Source organism: Pseudomyrmex gracilis, unplaced genomic scaffold (genome assembly GCF_002006095.1).
Source record: "Pseudomyrmex gracilis isolate BER0280 unplaced genomic scaffold, ASM200609v1 scaffold_22, whole genome shotgun sequence".
In the NCBI taxonomy this organism is placed as follows: domain Eukaryota; kingdom Metazoa; phylum Arthropoda; class Insecta; order Hymenoptera; family Formicidae; genus Pseudomyrmex; species Pseudomyrmex gracilis.
The window spans coordinates 539,431-549,715 of NW_018020606.1; the positions used below are offsets into that span (position 1 = coordinate 539,431).

General features: G+C 36.0%; 1 long non-coding RNA gene across 1 annotated transcript in view; it reads right to left on the reverse strand.

Moving 5' to 3' along the window:
• The window catches only part of LOC109851879, a 30,301-nt gene extending 23,477 nt beyond the window's left edge, over positions 1-6,824 (reverse strand). The window contains exon 1 of the long non-coding RNA XR_002249944.1: positions 5,746-6,824. This is a non-coding gene — a long non-coding RNA (uncharacterized LOC109851879). The remainder of the gene's footprint in view (positions 1-5,745) is intronic.
• Positions 6,825-10,285: the final 3,461 nt, after the last annotated feature.

The window sequence follows — 10,285 nt, forward strand, 5'->3', positions numbered from 1 at the left end:
GCAAAAGTTGGTGTTGAAAATGTTTTTTTTGAAGGACGATTAATGCTTCTGTTTTTTTTTTCAAAATTTAAAGTACAAAATAATTTGCTTACGACGCAGAGTAAAAACATATACTTCTCAAGTTTTTTTTTTTGGCAAGATTTTTGCGTCTGCGCGAAAATACAATGCAATTTCAGAACAGTGTGACAATTTTTTTCTCTACTTGACATGTGTATATATTTTTATTGTTCATTGCGTATGCTTTTATTGTACACATACATATGTGATCAGCGAGTAATAGTACAAGACGATAATTTGAAAAACGAGAATCACTTTGAAAGAAGAGAAAACTTGAGAAGTAAGAAACTCTATAATTAATGCAACGCTAATGTACTATATGCGTGTGTGTGCTCAACGTTATCCAGTGAGAGTCGCAGGTGCGACGTTCTCTATTAGTGCGTTCTCCGGGGAGAAGAATCCTTGTGTGTGTTCCGCTTCCTGCTTTAATATCGCATCTACTTCCGAGTAGTACTCCGTAAGCGGATATTATCTCCGCTTTTTGTTTCGGTAAAATTCCGTGTCGTCACTGGGAAGTAGACAACAACTACGATCCTTTTAATGGTTTCCTTTTTGGAACGTGTCAGAGGATAAGGGTGGCGAGAATCTCGAAAATAGGAACGAAGGCAAAGAGAATGCGGAAAAGAGGAATCAACGGGAACTGGTATTGGCTTTTGAAAAAACACACACACACACGCGCGTCCTCTTAGGACGTCACGTTGAAGGAGCAGTCGCTGTGACAACTCTATTTCCATGTTTTACTTGCGCGCAAACCTCGCTTATGCATATTTTGTATTTCAGATATTTCTTGCGCTTTTACGCGGTATTCAAAGAGAAAATCCGACAATTGTTACGTTCAATTTCGTTATGAACAAAAAAAAAAAACTATTCTGAAAGTATCGAAAAAGGATATACACATTTTTGTAAAATACTTTTTAAAATGTGTATTTCTCTCTCTCTCTCTCTCTCTTTTTTTAAATAGTTGTTTTAAAGCAAATCATATTTCTGAAGATTTATTCGCTTGAATTTCGTAAAAATCCGAAGTTTATACAACGCTGATAACATCGATTAATTGCCAAAGTTTGAAGCATAGCGTGCTGTAAGAAGATTTTGGGCTGCGGTAAAACATTCTCATTTCGTGCGAATCGCACGCTTTTAAAGATTAGGTCAGAGATTACACTTCTGGAGAAACTTTTGAACTATATGAGGTATCGCGAGAGAACTGTGTGTAATTGCGTAATTTTCTAGAACTGCATATTACGGCGTTTCATCCGGACGTTTCTAGGCTATATATTACCAGTTTTGTCTCAGAAAGAGACTTGAAAGGACGTCGTGTTCTGTCGTCCCATTATTATTATTATTTCAGTGAAAAAAAAATATATACACGTGTAACTGATTAAAGAGAGAGATTTCAATTTTACGGGCAACAAAGTTCGAAAAGACACAACAGAATTAAACGTAATTGAAGTTGCTCGAAAAGCTATGTCTTAACCGTGAAAGGTTCGCTCATAAACGCGAGCACCACGTACGAGTTAAGTGCAAGTTGCGAAAGATTGTTTAGATGTGCTTTTAGCGGTCGCGCGGGTTCATGTGAAAGCACGCCGAGTATCCCAGCGGTGGCAAAAGTAGCAGACCGCTAAGAACTTTTTATTCCCGCTGCGATGCGGGATACTTTTGGATATTGTTACAAAGTTTCGCGGAAGTTGCTCGGTTAGTGCATTAAATGTGGTTCTTGTCTTAATTCCGTTTGATTGCGCGTTCGCACACACTTTAGCCTCATCTTGCTCACGCACGATCTCTCAGTCGACGACGACTAGCAATTTCGCACAAGCTTCGCAGACGAGTCACGCCGATTGGTTACATCGTAATTTGTTGCAAAACAATCTGTCGCTTTATCCGTCGCTTCCAACGAGGAGAAAGCCCCGTTTGAAAGTTTGATCCGCGTCGAGTCGGAAGATTTACCTAAAAGATAGTAGGTACCGCGCAAAACGCGTTGTAAAAGAATAATTTTCTCGGTGAAAACGGATTTCTCATCGCTGATGACTATATAGACAGCTGAATAAATTCTCGAGCAACGTTATATCGAACGCGTTCCGAACGTATTCGGATTTTAAGATAAGTTTTAAATTATATTGTGATTTGACAGGATACGTGTATGTAATACATTATTGAAGATATTACGTAGGATATTTCATGAATATATTGTTGTGATCGGAGAAAAAACCATGTAATTGTATACAAATTGGTTCTTCTTTCGAGCATAGGTCATTTCGCACATAAAACTCGCGCGATCTCGTTACGTTCAAGCATCTAATGAACCGTTCCGCACGATAAGAACTCGTTTTAATAATAAGTAACGATATTTTTTCCAAAATGATGAACATGAGAACGAAGATGAAAAACACGTTGCGTGTGTGTTGCGCGTGTATAATTATTCCATAAAACTTTTCCCTACGCCTTATAATGAATAGTCTAATTACGTGTTGTAATGATGACTCTTATCATCTTTCTCAGAAATAAACTCTAAGGCGTTTTATTAAGTCATAAGTGAAACTGCATGCAGGTACTCACGTAATGCGCGTTTTAACTTACATAAAATCGTAATTAAAACTCTAAGGTGAATAAATTATATGTATATATATTAGTATATATGCATACGCCGCTTGTATACTTTTTGTTATTACACTTACGGAAGTTTCCAATAAAGGAAGTTTTCTGTGACGCATGTTAAAAAAAACAATGCGATATAAAATTGAAAGAGAAAGAGAAAAAGAAATTCCACGCACACACGGTAACGTAATAAAAGTTCCACTATTCTCGCCGAGAGTTTTACGTAATAACACTATCAAACTAGAGAATTGTGTGTAAACAGTAAAGTATAAAAAAAAAACTCCAAATAAACAACAACCTGAATTTGTACAAAAAAGAAAACACTATCTGTACAAACGTATATTGTATCTTTCCATGCACATAAATTGTAGATTGATTTATAAAAAAAAATATATAAAATATATTTAAACGTAAGAAATATTGTATTTCCGACGTTCTTCTTGTCGAATTTTGCCAAGAATCATATCTTTGAGTTTTACGCTGTGACTTCCTTGCCAAGCACGAAATTCTCTTTCTCTCTTTTTTTGTCGCGTATTGTACATACATTTTATTTATTGTACTAGTGCGAGAAGTGTTGGAAGCAACAGAAAGTTCTTGGCAACCAAATACACACAACTGCAAGAATGTAAATATAATATGAGAACTTTATAAACGATGTTTTCGTGCCGAGTTTTTGTTTTTGTTAGTTATATACATATATCGAGCGCGATGCTTTGTATTAGTTTCCTTGAAGTTTTCGTCTGACTTTCCTGCAGATGAAATTCCATCTGAAATTGATCGCACGAGCGAGTCACGGGGGGTTAACGAGACGCGAAACTTGAATCTTGAATTGGAGTATCACACCCCTCGCGGGTATCGTGTCGTTCCTCCTCAAACACGAACAATTTTACGTCTGACGTTCGTGTTTCAATTCGCTTTCCGGCCGGATCTAACGAATAACACGTTTATTGCGCGATGAAAGTTTCGGCTCTACGTTGAAAGCAAAAAACAACCTGCTGCAGGCCGTCGTTGCTTCGTGTATTGAATTACACTATAGAACGATAAAAAAAAAAAACAGAGAAAAAAGGAGGAGGATTTTATTGCAAAAGAATATCGGGGAGACTCGATTTGTTTTTTTTGTTTTTTTTAATTAGTTTTGCGACGGCTTTTTTTTATTTTGAAATATATACCGTGTTTTTGTCGGTATCATATATAAAAAAAATAAATAATTTATGAGCAAGATAATATACTAAACATTTTTATTAAAACACATGTGGAAAATCCTGCGCTTTTAATTACACACACACACACACACATATGTATATATATATATGTAGTTTATATTATATTTATTTCTTGATATTTTATATACGCACATTTATTATCAACATAAGCGTCGTTTGGTCGAAACTAATGTTGCCTGAGCACATAAACTAGGTCGCTGTGCTAATTTCCATATAGTATGTGATATGCATTTCCATATTCAAATATTACTATACATTAGACTACGGATCAAATATAATAATGCATCAGTTTTATTTATCTTGCTTAATGTGAAACGGAAAAATGACATTTTTCTTTGTATCTGATTATTCTTTAGAACAAGATGTCTGTTATTTAGTTACGATCGAAATTTATGTACTTTTGTACAGAAAATGTGGTTTAAAAATTTATTTCTCGCGCGCGCTCGTGCAATCTTTCACCGCAACAGCGTGATGGGGAAATTTAAAACAAGAAAAAAAGCTACCAACAAGAGTGGACCAATATTGCATTTTCGAAGTTTATTGCTCGTAATTAGGCTCAATTTTTATCAACGACAATATATCTGTTATAATTATTTCACTTTCTTTTAACGATTGTTATAACATATTGCCTCGGCGTCGAGTGTAACTCCCGCTTATAAAAAATGTAAGAAATAACGCGTTCACCGCTACATTTTGCTGAGAGAGTAATTATATCAGGTAAAACATAATATCGTCATTATATATATAATAGCACCGGATAATATTTTCTTACAGAGAGCTCGGGCCACGTAAGAACTCAGCAGCTTATGAAACTGTCATTTACGATATATCTTGTATACATTATACTAATATATACTTTGTGTCGCGATCCGCGATACACTATGCACATCCAGATAATCTCGTTCTTCTTCTTCGAGAGAAAAATGTTATACCGAAACAACATTGACGGATGTGCACGCAGCATTGAGAAAATATTATACCGTCTTCAAACAAAACAGAAAAGCGATACTTCTGAATAAAAAAGCAATTTTTCGATCTGAAAAAACGAGATGCAATGTGTTCTTTCTTTATCTCGCTTTATTATGTGTCATAACATGCGTGACGTAGGCTAATACTGCGAGCTTGGAGTAAAGGCCCGAACGTCGGAACCATTCGCAACCGTGAATCAGCAATGGGCGCGCGTATCGAAAGTCGATACGTCACACTGTGAGAGATGCGAGAACAGAGAACTCGCACAATTGAAGGGATTTTTGGATAACGAGACAAACACAAAGTCGCGCGCGCGATCCCGTTCGCGAAGAATATATTTGGGCACGAATAATTCAACGTTTTCTTTCAAAAAGGAGCAAATTCAAAGAAGAAGAGATTTAATGAATATTTTAGTCGAATTTATATTTTTAATTTGTAAGAGAATCTGAGAAAAAATATACACAAAGAAAGGGCAGAATTTAAATATTATGTAAACTCAAAAAAAAAATAATAATAATAATTTACATTTCAAAAATATGACTTGCGTGTGACGCAACTGGATAATTTAATTTTAAAATTTGACACATATCGCGTTACGCGGAGTGCGTATTACTCTTGTGAAATAAATCAAGCATATCTGATGCTGACATTAACAATGTTAAAAAGTTGTGGAACCGAATTTATACAGCTGCGAATTTGTAATGACTATTCTGTAACATCAAAGTTGATGTCGCCACAACGTGTCGCGTGTCGATTGTGGATCGGTTAATCATTTTATTTTCTCGCCTCGTGCCCACATATTAATCGTCCAACGTGTTATAAATCACGGTGAGACAAATATCCCGGGGACATTACAATTTTGGCACACAACGGATGCTAGAAACGGGGCCACAGCCAATCAACGTACCTGGGAGTTAATTCACAGGAAGCAAAATTCTCGTGATGTAAGCCGTATGAAAATTTTCCGGACAGTCGTAACGTCGAACCTCTTCTTGTTCATGCTCGGCTTAACTTCTCCCGTTGTTCTAATTGGTGGGTCACGAGACCATTAACCCTTCATGCACACTAACTTCCGTCAAAGTAATTGTATCTTTACCGAACACATTTAGCACTTTGATTAATGCTTAACGTGTTAATTGCAATTACAAATATTTACATTGCAATAGATTGTATCAGATTTTACTTTCAATCAAAATTCAAAAGCTTTGCATAATAAAGCAGTTTGCGATTATCTATGTTTGCACATTATCCTATACGCAAAAGTTATTTTCAATTACGGATGTAAACAATTCAAAATGCTATCAGCAGCTCTTGAAAGTTGAAAATTGAGAAACTTTCGATTGAGATTTTTAGTTTTTATTTATACATTTAATATAAATTTTATAATCACATTAGTTGTATATAAACTATCAACAGTTGAACTATCTGTATTTCTCTGTGTCACACGTTAATTGTTATCTTTTTTGCATATACACACACTTCCATTAAATATATGTATTTTTAATTTCGATTCGAACGTTGACAAGTAAAAGACGAAGAGAGTCAGAAACACTTAAAAATCGATTCTACTCTGTCACTAACACGCTAACGTATTTCTGAAAACTCACTAGCGAGGGATTCATTGGTCTCAATTTTCATCAAGTCACGTACGTCTTTAATTTTTGGCGATTTCTTCGCACAACCGAACTTTTCGTCGGGTCTTTTCTCGTTTCGGACTCCACGATTAATCACGACGCCCAATTATAACATGCAAATTTTCCACGTGTAAGAAAATTCGGGGGTGTTATTTTTACGTTTCAGAATTTCTCTGTTCTAGTCGGGCATTCAGCAAGAACGTAATTTCGTCATTGATTTTTGTCGGTCGCAACACGAAACGTACGTGATTCTTACGCGTAGATTTCAGATGCGATTTCTGTTAGCTTCTGACGACAAGTTCGCGCAGTCCTTATGCGTGCGTAGCACGAGCACCAAAATTCACATGCAAGATTCGAGTTTCTCGACGGCTCTCAGCCGACTGACCGAAAACGCGGTTACCTCGCGCGTCTTGTTATCCGCGCATGTGCCACTGTGTGTAGATACCTGGATGAGATTTTAATGCATCAAATACATAAAATTGTTTCACATCACAGTTGAAATTTTATAAAATTTTATGTTTATAAAGTGTGTAATAATTATACGTGTGCATATTATTAGGAAATGTTTTAATCCTCCCGCAATCATCACAAAACATTGTGCAAGTATTTTTGACGAAAACAGATTTCTTTTTAATAACATTTGAAATTGGACTCAAGATAAATTGCGATTTATCAGATTACACGAGATTTGCAAATAATGATGATTATTTGTTGCAAATACACGCGCAATAAATTTTATATTAAAAAGTTTTTTTATGTTACAAAAAGGATTGAATCGTTTCTTTCGTATAATCAGTGATTTTCCAGGATGATTATATAAACCAAAACACTGAGCAAACCAGAACAATCTGAACTCGAAGTTTTGCTGTACCTACATTAATACTGATTAATCCCATGATATAGCACAGATACTTACGTACAGGGCACAGAGATTGATGATATTGTACGTATATTAATTTATCGTCGAAAACTATCTAAAATCCCATCAATTGTAAATAAAGCCACAGGGAAGGTGGTGCTCCCTGTATCTTTCAAAACTTGTGGGATTTATGCATGTCCTTTGATATGCAGTTATAACAATTAATCAAGCTCGCGTTGTATGTATATCCCGAAGGACATTGCACGTTCTATCGAATTCTAAAAAAAAGTTGTGACCTCCGTAGAAATCCTCGGTCGATTTTACCAATAAATTTAGACTCTACCGCGAGATATCGGAAGCAACACTACATATATATACACGCACAGTCTGCTTACGACTCATGAATAACCCGCGCGCGGTGGAAGTCGATTCTATACATTCGGGAAACTCGATTATGTCACAGTGGAAGTTCGATGCATTAATTTTGCAACGAATTTCTGCACTTCGAACGGAAATAGATGGAAATGTGGTTAGAAAAACGTGCTCGCGGGAGTAAATGTACTTATATGTATATTAACGGCAACGAGAGAAATCTGTTTACGCGAAAATTCCTCCTTAAAGAGGAGCTGTGTGTGTGTCATTGGGACGCGCACGAGATGCAGCTCAGCCTCTGCTAATTGCAAGGAAGCTGTGCCGGCCGGAAGTAGGTTACGTTAAGCCCGGTTAAGAATGCAGACGGACACATTCATCAAAGTGAATGCGGAAAGCTTATGAGTACAACTGTGTAAGTGTGCATGCACTCCGATTACGAAGTAGAATGAGATATCGCGCTCTCTTTTTAATTATTTCGCGGTGCAGAATTTTATTACTGCCTCGACACATCGCGACTCAACAGTCTTATAATGCATTATTGATTCTTGTGAAATTAAAAATGATAATTAAATATTTAAAAAATATGTAAAACAAGTCGAAATTTTATATTTATTAAAATATTGTATATATATTGTACATATTCAATATATGAAGGTACTTTTAATTTAATGATATTTGATTCAAAGATTCGCGCCGATAACGATAATATGAATATAATATTGACAATAGATTTATCGAAATATCGTTTAAACGATGAACGCGCGATTGAAAGCACATTACACGTTGTGAATAGGCGCTTTTGTATACAAAATTCACCTATCCCGACGCTACGTGGCTTTTACACGTTTATACGCATTTCGTGATATTCTCGAAGCCATTTTTCCACTTTCGTGTTTTTTGTTTGTAGAAAATCGAACTCTCGCATTAACGATATTTGAAATTAAACTCGGAAAGAGCTTCGGAAAACTCAATTAAAAAATTGACGATCTTTTTCGTTTGCACACGTTCGCGAGAAAAAAAAAATATATATATTTTGTTTTATTGAAAATTTCTCGCAACTTTTGTTTTTTCTTCCCCGATCGTGAGATCTGTGTACATGTGTTACTTCAATTGTACACGATCCTTTATTTATCCGGAAATTCCCTCGAGAACTTGTGTAATTGTATTTAGTATTTAAAATATGTACGAACGCCACACATACGCGACGAAAAGCACGAGTGTTACTTTTAATTAAACTTTTAATCTAGGTTTTCGATCGGAACGATTAAACGACGCGGTTTGTCCGTTTAATTTACGTCAAATGTTTTCATCCGGCCTCGGCAAAAGATACGATTAAAATGATATCGATTTTCTTAATGAGATATTCAGCGTGCGACCGCGTTGTTCGCGCATGTGTCTTTGCTCAGTTATGTTGTGGATTTAATCCGACGGTGTTCACATACTATGCGAGACACATCCATAACCACATCCGACGTTTCCTCGTTCTCTATGTGTATATATAGAGAACTGTTACTGCGATAGTGCGCATATAGAGGCCGTCGCTGCTACATTCTGCGGCCACGAAATCACGGCAAACAGACGAGCAATCTTCGACTGTGTGTACCGGATGTGTGTATGTGCTAAATAGCAGGGAACTTTAATGCGAGCTTTCTATGCTAAAATAACGAGCAACATCATACATTGTAAATACAAGTATTTCACTTTGACGTATTTCAAATTTGCAAGAGATTATTCGAACAAAATCGTAATAAACAAACAAAATGAATTATACGATATATATATATATATATATATATATATATATGATAATATTAGAAATTCTATATTAGAATTTTATATATACGATGGGTATAAAATGATACCTACAAAATCATTTGTGCCTTGGGACGGATATCGATCTGAAAAAGAGACTTTAATTCCCGCAGCAATTTTCTCGTATGCGTATCTGTGTCGTACGCCAGATGGTGAATATCTAGACTAGGTGGTCAGCTTAAGATTTATCGCGCTACGAAACTATATCGTTCGAGCGGGACATTTTCAGCACTCGCCGTTTAAATGTCGTGTTACCTCTTTAGTAGATGCAACCGGTGATATTTTAATTAACGTGCAATTTGTTACGTTTATCTCGAGTAAACTTTAAAACACCACCATATAAAGCTCGACAAAAAAAGTTACTGTTAATCTCAGTCGCTATCGTAACGAACGGCTCTAATTTCACGTCTACATAAATTTTATTACAATCGAGCGCGGGTTTATCTCGTATATATGCGTTGAACGATCCGTTCCGAACACCCTACCCAAACGGGGCGGCATGCAGATCCTTTATATCGCGTTAATTAATTAGGATTCCACCGACTAATATCATAGTTGATCTCCGTCGATATGCCGATCTGCTATTTCTGCTATTTTTTTTGTTTAGGAAATATTGATAAGGAGAAACGAGATATTAACCTTTTTATTGGAATAGTATTGAAATGAAACGAGTAATATTTCGCTATTATGGAATTCTGCAAAAATGTGAGCTCGACAATTCAATTTCTGACGATATCGTGTAAGTGTGTGAGCGTTGTGAATTTTTTTCA